The sequence below is a fragment of the Nicotiana attenuata genome, chromosome 5, assembly GCF_001879085.1.
Source record: "Nicotiana attenuata strain UT chromosome 5, NIATTr2, whole genome shotgun sequence".
NCBI lineage: Eukaryota > Viridiplantae > Streptophyta > Magnoliopsida > Solanales > Solanaceae > Nicotiana > Nicotiana attenuata.
The window spans coordinates 15,772,219-15,784,731 of NC_031993.1; positions in this window are offsets into that span (position 1 = coordinate 15,772,219).

Sequence of the window (12,513 nt, forward strand, 5' to 3'; positions counted from 1 at the left end):
ACTACATCATTGTCATCTACATCATTTGATTTGTGTTGTACACATCATCATCAGGAACCCGAGTCTCCATGCTATCCACAGGGATATCAACGACTTCTTCCTGTTGTGCAGTTTGCTCAACATAACTCCCACTACTTTGTGGTAGTATGACTTCGGGCACTTGTTCTTGCGGGACATTAAGTCTATTGACATTTGCCCCACTACTAAAATGCAATGGTATGTCAAAATCGACTTCCGGGGTTTGCATCTAGTCGTTTTGTTTTTCAGATGACTGAGTTTCCATTCCTCTGCTAAGTTCCTGTAAAACGAGTTTACTTCTAGGAACATGGTTCATCAAATAGTCCTCTTCAAGAAGCTTGGCATTTTTGCGAACAATTACCTTCTTCTCTTTAGGACAATAGAATAAACCACCCTTCGCCCCTTTTGGATAACCTATAAACACGCAAACATCTGTTCTTGCCTCCAATTTATCAGTTTTCCCTTTCAGCACATGTGCCGGACAACCCCAAACTCGAATATGCCGCAGACTAGGCTTGCGCCCAGTCCACAATTCTGTAGGGGTCAAAGGTACTGACTTTGAAGGAACTAAGTTCAGAACGTAATTCGCTATTTCTAAGGCATGTCCCCAAAAGGACGAAGGCAAATCAGAATAACTCATCATTGATCTAACCATTTCCATAAGAGTCCTATTTCTTCTTTCAGCTATACCATTTTGTTGTGGAGTTCCAGGTGCAGATAATTGAGATGTAATTCCACATTCTGATAAATAACCAATGAAGTCCGTAGAGAGGTACTCCCCACCACGATCAGATCGTAGTGTCTTGATATGTTTATTATGTCGCTTTTCAGTCTCAGTCTTGAATTCTTTGAACTTTTCAAAACATTCAGACTTTCGACGCAACAAATAAATATATCCATATTTTGAGTAATCATCTGTGAAAGTCACAAAATACTCAAAACCACCTCTTGCTTGGACATTCATTGGACCACACAAATCAGAATGAATTAACTCTAATTTATCACTTGCCCGATTTCCTTTTGAGGGGAAATTTCGTTTTGTCATTTTTCCTTCTAAACAAGATTCACAAGTTGGTAGTGCCTCCACTTTCAATGAACTTAAAGGTCCATCCTTGACCAACCTTGAAATTCTGTTTAGATTTATATGACCCAAACGCAAGTGCCATAAATATGTTTCACTCAATTCAGGAGAACGTTTTTTCTTATTTGGTAAATCAATATAATTCAGTTCTTTAGAGTGTAACGGTTTAGGTATAGAGTCAACTACAAAAAAACCATTAATCAATGTAGCCGAAGAGAGATAATGTTTATCATGAGTAATAACACATTTATCAATATCATGAAAATTAATGTCATAACCATCTCTCATAGCGCTAGAAATCGAAATTAAATTCCTTCTAACGGAAGGTACATATAATGTGTCTTTTAAAGCTAAAACTCTACCACTACCAAACGAAATACTAATGTTTCCTATTGCTAAAGCTGGGGCTGCCGAACCATCTGCTTGATAAATATTGATTTCTCCTCTACTTAGCCGCCGCGTTACCTGAAACCCCTGCAAATAAGTGCAGACATGATTAGTGGCTCCCGAATCTACACACCATGACCTGGTAGAAACAGCCGCTAAAAGAGTTTGAACGACAAGTAGATGTAAATCACCTGGTTTATTTTTCAGCTTGGCCAGATAAGTCGGACACTGCTTCTTATGATGTCCAGGCTGCTTGCAGTGATAACACTTGCCCTTAGCCTTTTTCACACCAGCAGTTGCGCCACCAACAGAGGGTTTTTAGCCTTTTTCTTCTTCTGACCGCCTCTCGGCTTAGAAGCAGAACCTGTCTCAAAGTTCAATGCCACAGGAGGAGCTTGTTGCTTGATAATAGTCTCTGCCAACTGCAGCTCATTCAGCAATTTCGCAAGCGACAAATCCATTTTGTTCATGTTATAATTCAGGCGAAGCTGCTGAAAACTGTCAGGCAGAGTCTGCAGGATCATTTCAACCTGCGTATCCTTATCAATGTTAGCTCCAAGGACCTCCAGTTCATTCAGAAGACTCATCATCTTCAGAACATGGTCCCTAACCGATGAACCTTCAAACATTTTGGTATTCAGAAGAGCTTTCATGGCAGTCTGCTTAGCCGCACATTCTGATCTCCAAACATTTCTTTGAGATTTTCCAGAATGTCATAAGCAGACTCCATCGACTGATGCTGATGTTGCAGAACATTTGACATAGATGCCAAAATGTAACACCGCGCCATCTCATCAGCCTTGACCCATTTCTGGTAAGCCTTTTGTTCATCATCCGTAGCATCATCTCCAGGTTTTTCTAGACACACCTCATCGAGCACAAATTTGTACTCTTCAGCAATTAGGAGAATGTCCAAGTTTCGTTTCCAATCAACATAATTCGGACCCTCAAGTTTGTTTTGAGTAAGAATAGTAGTAAGGGGATTGAAAGCAATCATTGTTAATCTGGGAGACAATTAAATTAAATAGATCAAAATCAGTTATGTATTATTTGAATATTAAAATTCAAAACACACTACATATATATAATCTATGCGTCTTGAACAACAAATTTCGATGGGAAAAAAGCTATTCTTGCAATATACATATATAATGACAGATTATTCACTCCATAAATTTAGACAGGCCATACTCAGATGGAGAGTAAACTGTTAATTAAGTCAAGTGAATTTCAACATTCAATATATATACTAGTTCCATTGAACCAACATGCATACTCAGATGGAGAGTAAATACAAGTAATCAACAACTAGTATAACCTAGTGATTGTCCATAATGAGTTTATCCAATATGGAAGAAGACTCACGTCAACGTGTAAAAATATTATATCACTAGAATTTTAACCCTGGATTCCATAGGAAATGATCCCTACCACCACTGGATTAAAAACAACTAAAAAGTTTTTGAAAAAATTTCAAGAAAATTAATAAAACGTCCAAAACACCATCTAAACGACCCCGAAAGCCCAAAAAACGACTTACATTATGAGCGAAGCTGATGAGTATTGCTCACTGGGCCGTTTCGCATGGACCTGCCAAGATTCAGGTCAATCGGAGTCCGTTAACATGTTGACCTCCGATTTTCTGGCCAACTCGGCCAAATAGTGACTTTTGCGTTTTTCATGGATTAATGTAATTTTCAGATAATTCTAATCGAATATCATCAACTATAAGCAGATATTACATGATTTTCAGAATAATCATAATACTCAGAACAAATATTCATGTTAAAAACAAATGCAGTTTTACGAAATTCAAAACAATCTTTGCATTTAATTCAAAACTTGCATATTAACATGATTCTAATTTTATTGTTCATCCTAATCATTTAATTAGACGTGAGTAGGCTCTGATACCAATTGTTGAATTATATATCACAGCGGAAGCAATCACAGAATCATATTCACGTGTGAATTAAACAATTAGCACATACAAAGATTATTCGAGTTACCTCTTAAAGCGTGAACAAAGCAAATCAACATCCTTCTCCAGTTCCAGAGCTGCAAGACCTCAGCAAACTTTCACAGTTTTCTACCGTGTTACCCAAATAATATCCGGAAAGAGAGAACTTCGGGTGGGCAAAATTCAAGGAAGAAAAACATGTGGTTTTTCAGTGTAAAAAACGGCCAGCTATATACCATGTATATATAGCTACGTTTTTTAGGTTAAAACCCTTTTCCAAAACCTATTAGGTTTTCTTCTTCCACTAAGGAAAGGTTTCCTTTATTTCCTATTATTTAGGCATAGTAGGGACCACAAAATTTAATTAACAAGGCTTCCTATTATGGAATTAATTTCGAAATTTGAAATTAATTTCTTCCATAATAAATTACGAATTATTCCACTAAAAATACGTAATTGCACTCCTTAGTTCAATTTCGAAATTCTTCCATAAAATCTTATTTAACTCTCCATGTTAAGATTCAAATACTAACCAATCAAATTAAATTACTGACAATTTAATCTATTGATTACTTCCTTTAGACTTTCACTTAACTTATTTCATGTGTCGGATACAAAATCCATCAGCCGGGTTTACACATGAAAACTTACAAGCTTTCATAAAGGAGTATCATCAATCTCAAAAATCGAGACATGGATTCCATCAACTAATTATTACTTCGCCAATGTATATCATTATTGTCCAATTTACCAGGCTTATTGACCCACGAAAGAATCTCGCCGTTTAATAAATTAAAACAATAAATGATATACACAACTAATAATAATTATATCAAGATCAAGAGTATAAGTACATTGAATGGACTAGAGAAATTATTTTATTAAGTCAGTATAAAATACTTATCTCTACTTGATCCGTTCAATACATACAAAACGTACTAGCACAAGAAGTTGGAATTAAACCATTCCCATAATCAAGACAAATTATATTTAATCTTGTGTTACAACCATTCCGATGGTTTGTCCAATTCCATCATTAGATTGTGAATATAAACTTTATGACTGATAGTAGGCTATATAGTTGATATTTATACCTTAATATGACCATACTTTGTTGTTGTTTTATAGGTAATCGCCAACAAAATGCTCTAACTAGTGTTCTTTTGTTTCGCAGGGAATATTATAGGTGAGGAAGCAACATGGAGTGTTTTGGAGGCGATAACGTGAAGAAAATGCCCACTCGAGAAGTACCCACGCATAAAGGATCAGAAAATGACCTGGACAACAATTCCACCGCGACCGCGATGGACCGCGGGGCAACCGCGGCATATTAAAGAAGTGAGGCAGAAAGGTCAGCTTTCACCGCGGTCGACCGCGGTTGGCCGCGACCGCGGTGCACTGTTCAAGCATTAGAAAATCTGGGGGTCAAAGTGTAATTTCGGGAAGACTTTTGTAAAACCCTTATAAGCTTTAGAAACTCGCCCAAGTTGAAGAGAATCTTGTTTTAGACTACTTTTGGAGGCAAGAACAAGTGTGAGAAGATCAACCAAACATTAGAGTTTTTCTATCTCTTTTATTTTCTTGCAATTACCCGTTATGAATAATTTAGTAGTTTATTCTCGTTTTGTCATGAGTAGCTAAATCCTTTGTCTAGGGTTTTGATGGAACCTATTGAAGGATGAACTTCTTGATTATGTTAATATATATTGCCAGTTTAATCTCTATTTGTTCAACTACGTATTTATTGTAGTTAATTAACAGGATCCCCAATTAGCTGTGCCTATTTAGTGTGCATAACTCGGGAGAGAGTGCATATTTAGGTAGTTGTTGAACATCATCACTCCCAAAGTATAAGAGGGATCTATAACTGCGGGTTTAAAGGCGGGATTAGGGATAACGAAGCCTTGGGTACAATCTAAAGTGAGATGTAATAAACAAAGCCAGCTAGTGTATCTCGGGAGAGTGCATCTAGTAAATTATCGTGATTACTCGGGAGAGATTTACGGTAAAAGGAGTGCTCATGATTGATAGAGATATTTTGGTGAATCTATATGAAACATAACCGGAAGGGATTCCATCAATAGGGGAAATCATAGCCTTAGAACCATCTCATAATTGTTTACAACTCAAGCATAGTTAGTTTTCAGCTGTTTATCTACTTTCAATCTTAGTTATTAGAAATACCATCTACTGTTATTTACAACGTTTGGGGAAGTTGATTCCATAGAATTTAGTAAGTCCAACGAAGGTAATTGATAGGTTAATTCCCTGTGGGTTCGACTCTGGGCATACATACTCAGATTATATTTGCAACGTCCGCATGTCCTTTTATAAGGCATAGTTGGGCGTGATCAAATTTTGGCGTCGTTGCCGGGGAATTAACGGTGTTATCAATTACAATTGAAAGGAATACAAAAATTCTTAGTGTAGTCAGTTTTCTCTATACCCAATCTATACATTGAAATTTTAACGTTTGCTGACTTGGTTGTACAGGTTTATGCCTAGAAACTCAACGAGAACTGGTGAAGTATTGGAAGCTCTATCAGATCCCGAAAAAGTTTTTAAGGCCTTGAACCGGGCCAACCGGAAAAGCAAACAGCAACAAATAATTGAACAATTCGAACCGAACATGGGAGATCACGAAAACAATCCACCGGCACCTCCTGTGCCAGAGGCTGCTCTCTATGACTGGGCACAACCCACAACTGAAAATCTAGCCATAGCGATTGTAGTCCCGCAGATACAGGCCGAATCACTCCAAATCACGAATAACATGCTACACTTGTTGCAAAATAAGGGACTATTATCGGGGTCACAAGTCGAAGATCCTCAGCAGCACTTGAAGAATTTCTTGTCAATATGCAAAACCCAAAGGCAGCACAACGTAACTCAGGAAGAAATCAAGTTGTTGTTGTTCCCATTATCAGTAACAGGAGCTGCCCAGACCTGGCTAAACTCACTCCCCATAAATTCTATAACAACTTGGCAGGAGTTAGTCGAACAATTCCACAACAAGTTCAACCCACCCAACAAGACTGCTCAACAAATTAATGAAATTTTGAGTTTTAAACAGAGACCAATGGAGACACTGCATGAAACATGGGAACGCTTTAAGGGGATGCTGGTTGTATGTCCACACCATGGTGTCCCGGATCTGATGTTGGGACAGCGGTTTTACATGGGATTGGCAGATAGTGTGAAGAACATAGTTGATGCTTCAGTTGGTGGAGCATTTTTTAGCAAAACATGGAGAGAAGGTCAGAGTCTGCTTGACAAGATGGCACAGAATTCGGGATGGATAACCAGGAATGCACCTATCACCCCAGTGGTTCACTCAGTGCCTTTAGATCCATCTAACTCTATGGCTGAAAATATGGCCACCTTATTGACTCAGATGAGTATACTCACCAAAAAGGTAGAAGAGTCAGGGCAGAAGCAGCAGGTACACATCGTAGACACTACCAATGGGGGCTTGTGTGCATCTTGCATTAGTCAGCCAATTGGTAATCAGTGGAATGCAGAACATGATCATCATCACCATCCTGAAGACATGAACTATGTGTCTAATTATGGAGGCCAGAGACAGGGTGGTCAGAATTGGGGCCAGCAGAATCAGCAGTACAGGCCAGCCCAGCCACAGTTCAATACTGGGAACATGGGAGGTATGAGACCCCCTAACAATATGGCTCCTTACCCAAGGCCACAGGGATATAATAATCAGAATCAGCAGCAGGGGTATCACCCTCCTCAGCAATAGCATGGTGGAAGGCAGGAAGATGGGTTTGCTAGACTTGAAGCAATGATACAGCAGGTTATTGGGTCCAATGCAAAAATTAATGAGAGAGTAGATGCACATGATGTAGCAATCAAGAATATTGAAGTGCAGGTGGGCCAAATTTCGATGTCTCTGAACAATCGCCCTCATGGGACACTACCGGCAGACACACAGATAAATCCAAAAGATCAAGGCCCGAAGCAGCTGATGGCGGTGAGTCTACATAATGGCAGAGATTTGGATGTAGAGCAGGAGAGGGCTCGAGAAACTAGACAGGCTGAGACACTCATACCAGTGCCCATTGAGCTGGATGAGTCAACGAAACTGACAGAGGTGACAGTCCAGCCTGCCAGGAAGGAAATAGCACTCAGATTGAGACCAAGAAAGAAGCAGAGACAGCCCAGGAGCCAGTAGTTGATGTGGCAGCTAATAAAGATCAATCCCAAATGATTGGGAAGAAGAGACCTCCTGCACCCTTCCCTCAGAGGCTGGCTAAGTACCAAAAGGAGGAACAATACAAGAAGTTCTTTGAGATGCTGAAACAAATCCAAGTAAATATACCATTGATTGATGCTTTGAAAGAAATGCCTGGGTATGCAAAAATGATGAAGGACTTAATGTCCCGAAAATTTGATTTCCAAGACTTGGCCACAGTTACTCTTACTCAGACCTGTAGTGCAGTGGTGACTAGACCAATTGCGGAAAAGCTGTCTGACCCAGGGAGCTTTACAATTCCATGCACTATTGGTAATTTTGCTTTTGCTAAGGCACTGTGTGATCTAGGGGCCAGCATTAATCTTATGCCCTTGGCGATTTATAAGAGGCTGGGTATTGGAAGAGCTAGACCCACCTCTATGTTGTTGCAGCTGGCTGACAGGACTGTGAAACGACCCTCTGGTATCCTGGATGATGTGTTGATTCAGGTAGGGAAATTTGTGTTCCCTGCAGATTTTGTGATCTTAGACTGCAAAGTGGATGAAGAGATTCCCATAATTTTGGGAAGACCATTCCTGGCCACGGGGAGAGCTCTAATTGATTGTGAGACTGGGGAGCTCAAGATGAGACTGAACGACGAAGAAATAACATTCAATGTGCAGAAATCTATGAGGCGACCAAGTGAATTCGCCAATTGCTCTCTTATTGATGCCGTGGATGTAATTGTAGAAACTGATGATGAGATGCTGACTATTGAGGACCCCCTTGCTGCATGTTTGATGAATTTGGATGAGGTAAATGGAGAGGATCTGGCGGAATGGGTGTTGGCGTTAGAGGGTAGAGGGTTCTGGGATAGAACTCTAGAATTTGAGCCCTTGCACTTGGAAAATAGAGAAACTCCTCCAGCCAAGCCATCCATCGAAGAACCACCAAAGCTGGAGTTAAAGCCACTGCCCGCCCATCTCAGGTATGAGTTCCTCGGACCTGACTCTACATTACCTGTTATTATCTCATCTAGTTTGTTAGATGTGCAGGCACAACAACTATTGCAGGTACTTAAGGAGTGTAAGACTGCCATTGGGTGGACCATGGCACACATAAAGGGGATCAGCCCCGCCTACTGTATGCACAAAATTCTACTGGAAAAGGGACACAAACCTTCCAGGGAACACCAAAGAAGGCTGAACCCCAATATGAAGGAAGTGGTGAAGAAAGAAGTAATCAAGTGGTTAGATGCGGGAATCATTTTCCCAATCTCTGACAGCAGCTGGGTTAGCCCAGTTCAATGCGTACCTAAAAAGGGTGGCATGACGGTAGTTAAGAATGATAACAATGAATTGATCTCTACAAGAACCGTCACGGGCTGGAGAATTTGCATGGATTATAGAAAGTTGAATCTAGCCACCCGTAAAGACCACTTCCCACTTCCCTTCATTGATCAGATGTTAGACAGGTTGGCAGGGAGGTCACACTTCTGTTTTCTGGATGGGTACTCAGGGTACAATCAGATTTCCATTGCACCAGAGGACAGAGAGAAGACCTCTTTCACTTGCCCGTATGGCATTTATGCCTTTCGGAGGATGCCCTTTGGCCTATGCAACGCACCCGCCACATTCCAACGGTGCATGATGGCCATATTCACTGACATGGTAGAGGATATAATGGAGGTGTTCATGGATGATTTCTCAGTGGTGGGGAACTCATTTGATGAGTGTCTGATAAATCTGACTCGTGTGCTGAAACGGTGTATCGAGACTAACCTGGTTCTGAATTGGGAGAAGTGCCACTTCATGGTACAAGAGGGTATAGTCTTGGGGCACCGGGTGTCAAGCAAAGGAATTGAGGTGGATCGTGCTAAAGTGGATGTGATAGCAAAGCTGCCCCCTCCAACTTCAGTCAAAGCAATCAGGAGCTTCCTCGGGCATGCCGGTTTCTACCGGAGATTCATAAGAGACTTCTCAAAAATTGCCAACCCTCTCTGTAAGTTGTTAGAAAAAGATCACCCTTTCTTGTTTTCTGATGATTGCAGGGTAGCATTCGAGGAGCTGAAAAAGAGACTGGTCACAACACCTATCATAGTTGCCCCCGACTGGGAGCAGCCATTCGAACTCATGTGTGATGCCAGTGATTACGCAGTGGGGACAGTGGGACAAAGGAAAGACAAGCCGATGCATCCAATCTACTATGCTAGTAGAACGCTGAGTGGAGCCCAGCTGAACTACACTGTGACGGAGAAGGAGATGTTGGCTGTGGTGTTTGCCTTCGACAAGTTCAGATCATATCTGATTGGCTCTAAGGTAATTGTATATACTGATCATGCAGCTCTCAGGTACTTAATTGAAAAAAAGGAGTCTAAGCCGCGCCTGATTCGTTGGGTGCTGCTACTGCAAGAATTCGACCTCGAAATTCGTGACCGTAAGGGCACAGAAAACCAAGTCGCTGATCATCTATCACGACTTGAGGGAGCTGAAAAATCAGTTGAGGTTGAGGATATTTTGGAAACCTTTCCAGATGAGCAGCTGCTCGCTACTAGTCTTGAGGAAGCGCCATGGTATGCAGACTTTGCAAATTACCCGGCCTACGGTATAGTTCCATATGACCTCTCATATGTACAAAAGAAAAAGTTTTATCGTGATTGCCGCATGTATTATTGGGATGAGCCTTATCTGTTTAGAATATGTGTTGATAATATGATCCGGAGGTGTGTCCCCGAGATAGACCAATCTTCTGTTTTGCAGGCTTGTCACGCATCGGCGTATGGAGGACATTTTGGAGGGGTCAGGACAGCTGCGAAAGTGCTAGAGGCCGGATTCTTTTGGCCAACGGTGTTTAAAGATGCGCACCAATGGGTGAAGGGCTGCAATGAATGTCAGCGGACCGGGAACATTTCCCGTCGCCATGAGATACCCATGAACCCGATTCAAGAGGTGGAAGTGTTTGATGTCTGGGGGATTGACTTCATGGGTCCCTTCGTCAGCTCTTTTGGCAATAAGTACATACTTGTTGCTCTGGATTACGTGTCCAAATGGGTAGAAGCTGCAGCGTTGCCCACTAATGATGCAAGAGTGGTGGTGGGATTTTTGAAGAAAAACATATTCACCCGCTTTGGGACACCAAGAGCAACTATCAGTGACGGAGGCACTCACTTCTGTAATAGAGCCTTCGAGAAGTTGCTTGCAAAATATGATGCACGCCACAAGGTGGCTACCCCTTATCACCCGCAAACCAGTGGGCAGGTTGAAGTGTCCAACAGAGAGATAAAGAGTGTGCTAACCAAGACTGTGAACGCCACAAGAACTAATTGGGCGAAAAAGCTAGATGATGCACTCTGGGCCTATAGAACTGCTTTCAAAACACCAATTGGTATGTCACCATATAAGTTGGTGTTTGGAAAGGCCTGCCACTTGCCAGTGGAACTCGAACATAAAGCGTGGTGGGCGTTGAAACAGCTGAACTTAGATATGGAGGCTGCAGGCACAACAAGAGTCACTGAATTGCATGAGCTTGACGAGTTCAGATATCTTGCTTTCGAGAGCACAAAGTTGTACAAGGAGAGAATGAAGAGTTTGCACGACCAGAACATTATTGAGAGACATTTCAAACCCGGGGACATGGTATTGCTCTATAACTCAAGACTACGGTTGTTCCCTGGTAAGCTTAAGTCAAGATGGTCTGGTCCATTTCAAGTGGTAGAAGTTTTCCCTTCAGGAGCTGTGGAGATTGCCTCGGAGAAAGACTCTCACACATTTAGAGTCAATGGGCAGAGATTGAAGTTATACATAGGCATGAAAGAGCCAAAGGAAGTGTCTGAGACAAATCTGACGGAACCTCAGAGGCCGAGCGAGCCTTAAATGCGCTTATCTGCGTCGTGCGGCGACATTAAATCACGCGTTGCGTGGGAGGCAACCCACGAGTGTTGTTGTTAGTGTATTCATGTAACTTCACAAAAAAAAAAAATTGCCAGCACCGCGACCGTGGCGGGGACCGCGGTAAACCGCGGTGGAAGCCAAGCACACTGCCTCCGTTTTTTTAATTCCACCGCGACCGCGGTGGACCGTGGTGAACCGCGGTGAGGCGTGAATATTATGCCTCAAATTTTTTAACCCACCGACGCGGTGGACCGCGGGGGTACAAGGTATTTTGAAATTATTTTTTTTTCTTTTCCGTTTTCTTATTCTTTTCCTCTTCTTTAAATTTAATAACCCCTTATTATAACAAAACCCCCCTCCCCCAAATATTAAAAACAACTGACCCCCTCCCTCATCCTAATTATTCATCTCCCTCTCTTCACAACCCTAACCCCCAAATCCCTTTTTCTTCTCCTTCTTCTTCACTCCTACTAACATCCCCCACCTCCATTCCTCTCACCCATTCTTCAATTAAGGTATGTACTTGCCTCTTCTCTCTCTTTTCTCTGGTTTGGTGTTGTATTGTTTTGTAGCTTATGTAGTTTTATGTTGATATGATGTTGAATTGTTGATAGATTTTTTTTTGTAGTTTTTTTCTTCTTGTTTTTCTATTTTAATTTCGCTTTTTTTAGAATGTTTGGTGAATGGGCTGTGTAATTAATGTTTGGAATGGTGTTTGTTGGTGGGTGATTGAATGAAGTAAGTGTGGGGTGTGTGGGTGTAGTAGCATATTTGATTTGGGGAAGTTGTTCTAGATTCACATGGGCTGTGTATATGAAGATATTTGTCTTGCCCACAAGGTGTTTGGGGAATTACCCCAATGGAGTTATAAGGAGCTAATGTGACATGGTTGTGGTGAAGTCTGAGTAACCACCCATAGTCACACACTTCACGCACTCACTAATAGGCGTTTCTCTATTTTGACAGGTATAATGAGTTCATATCGAAA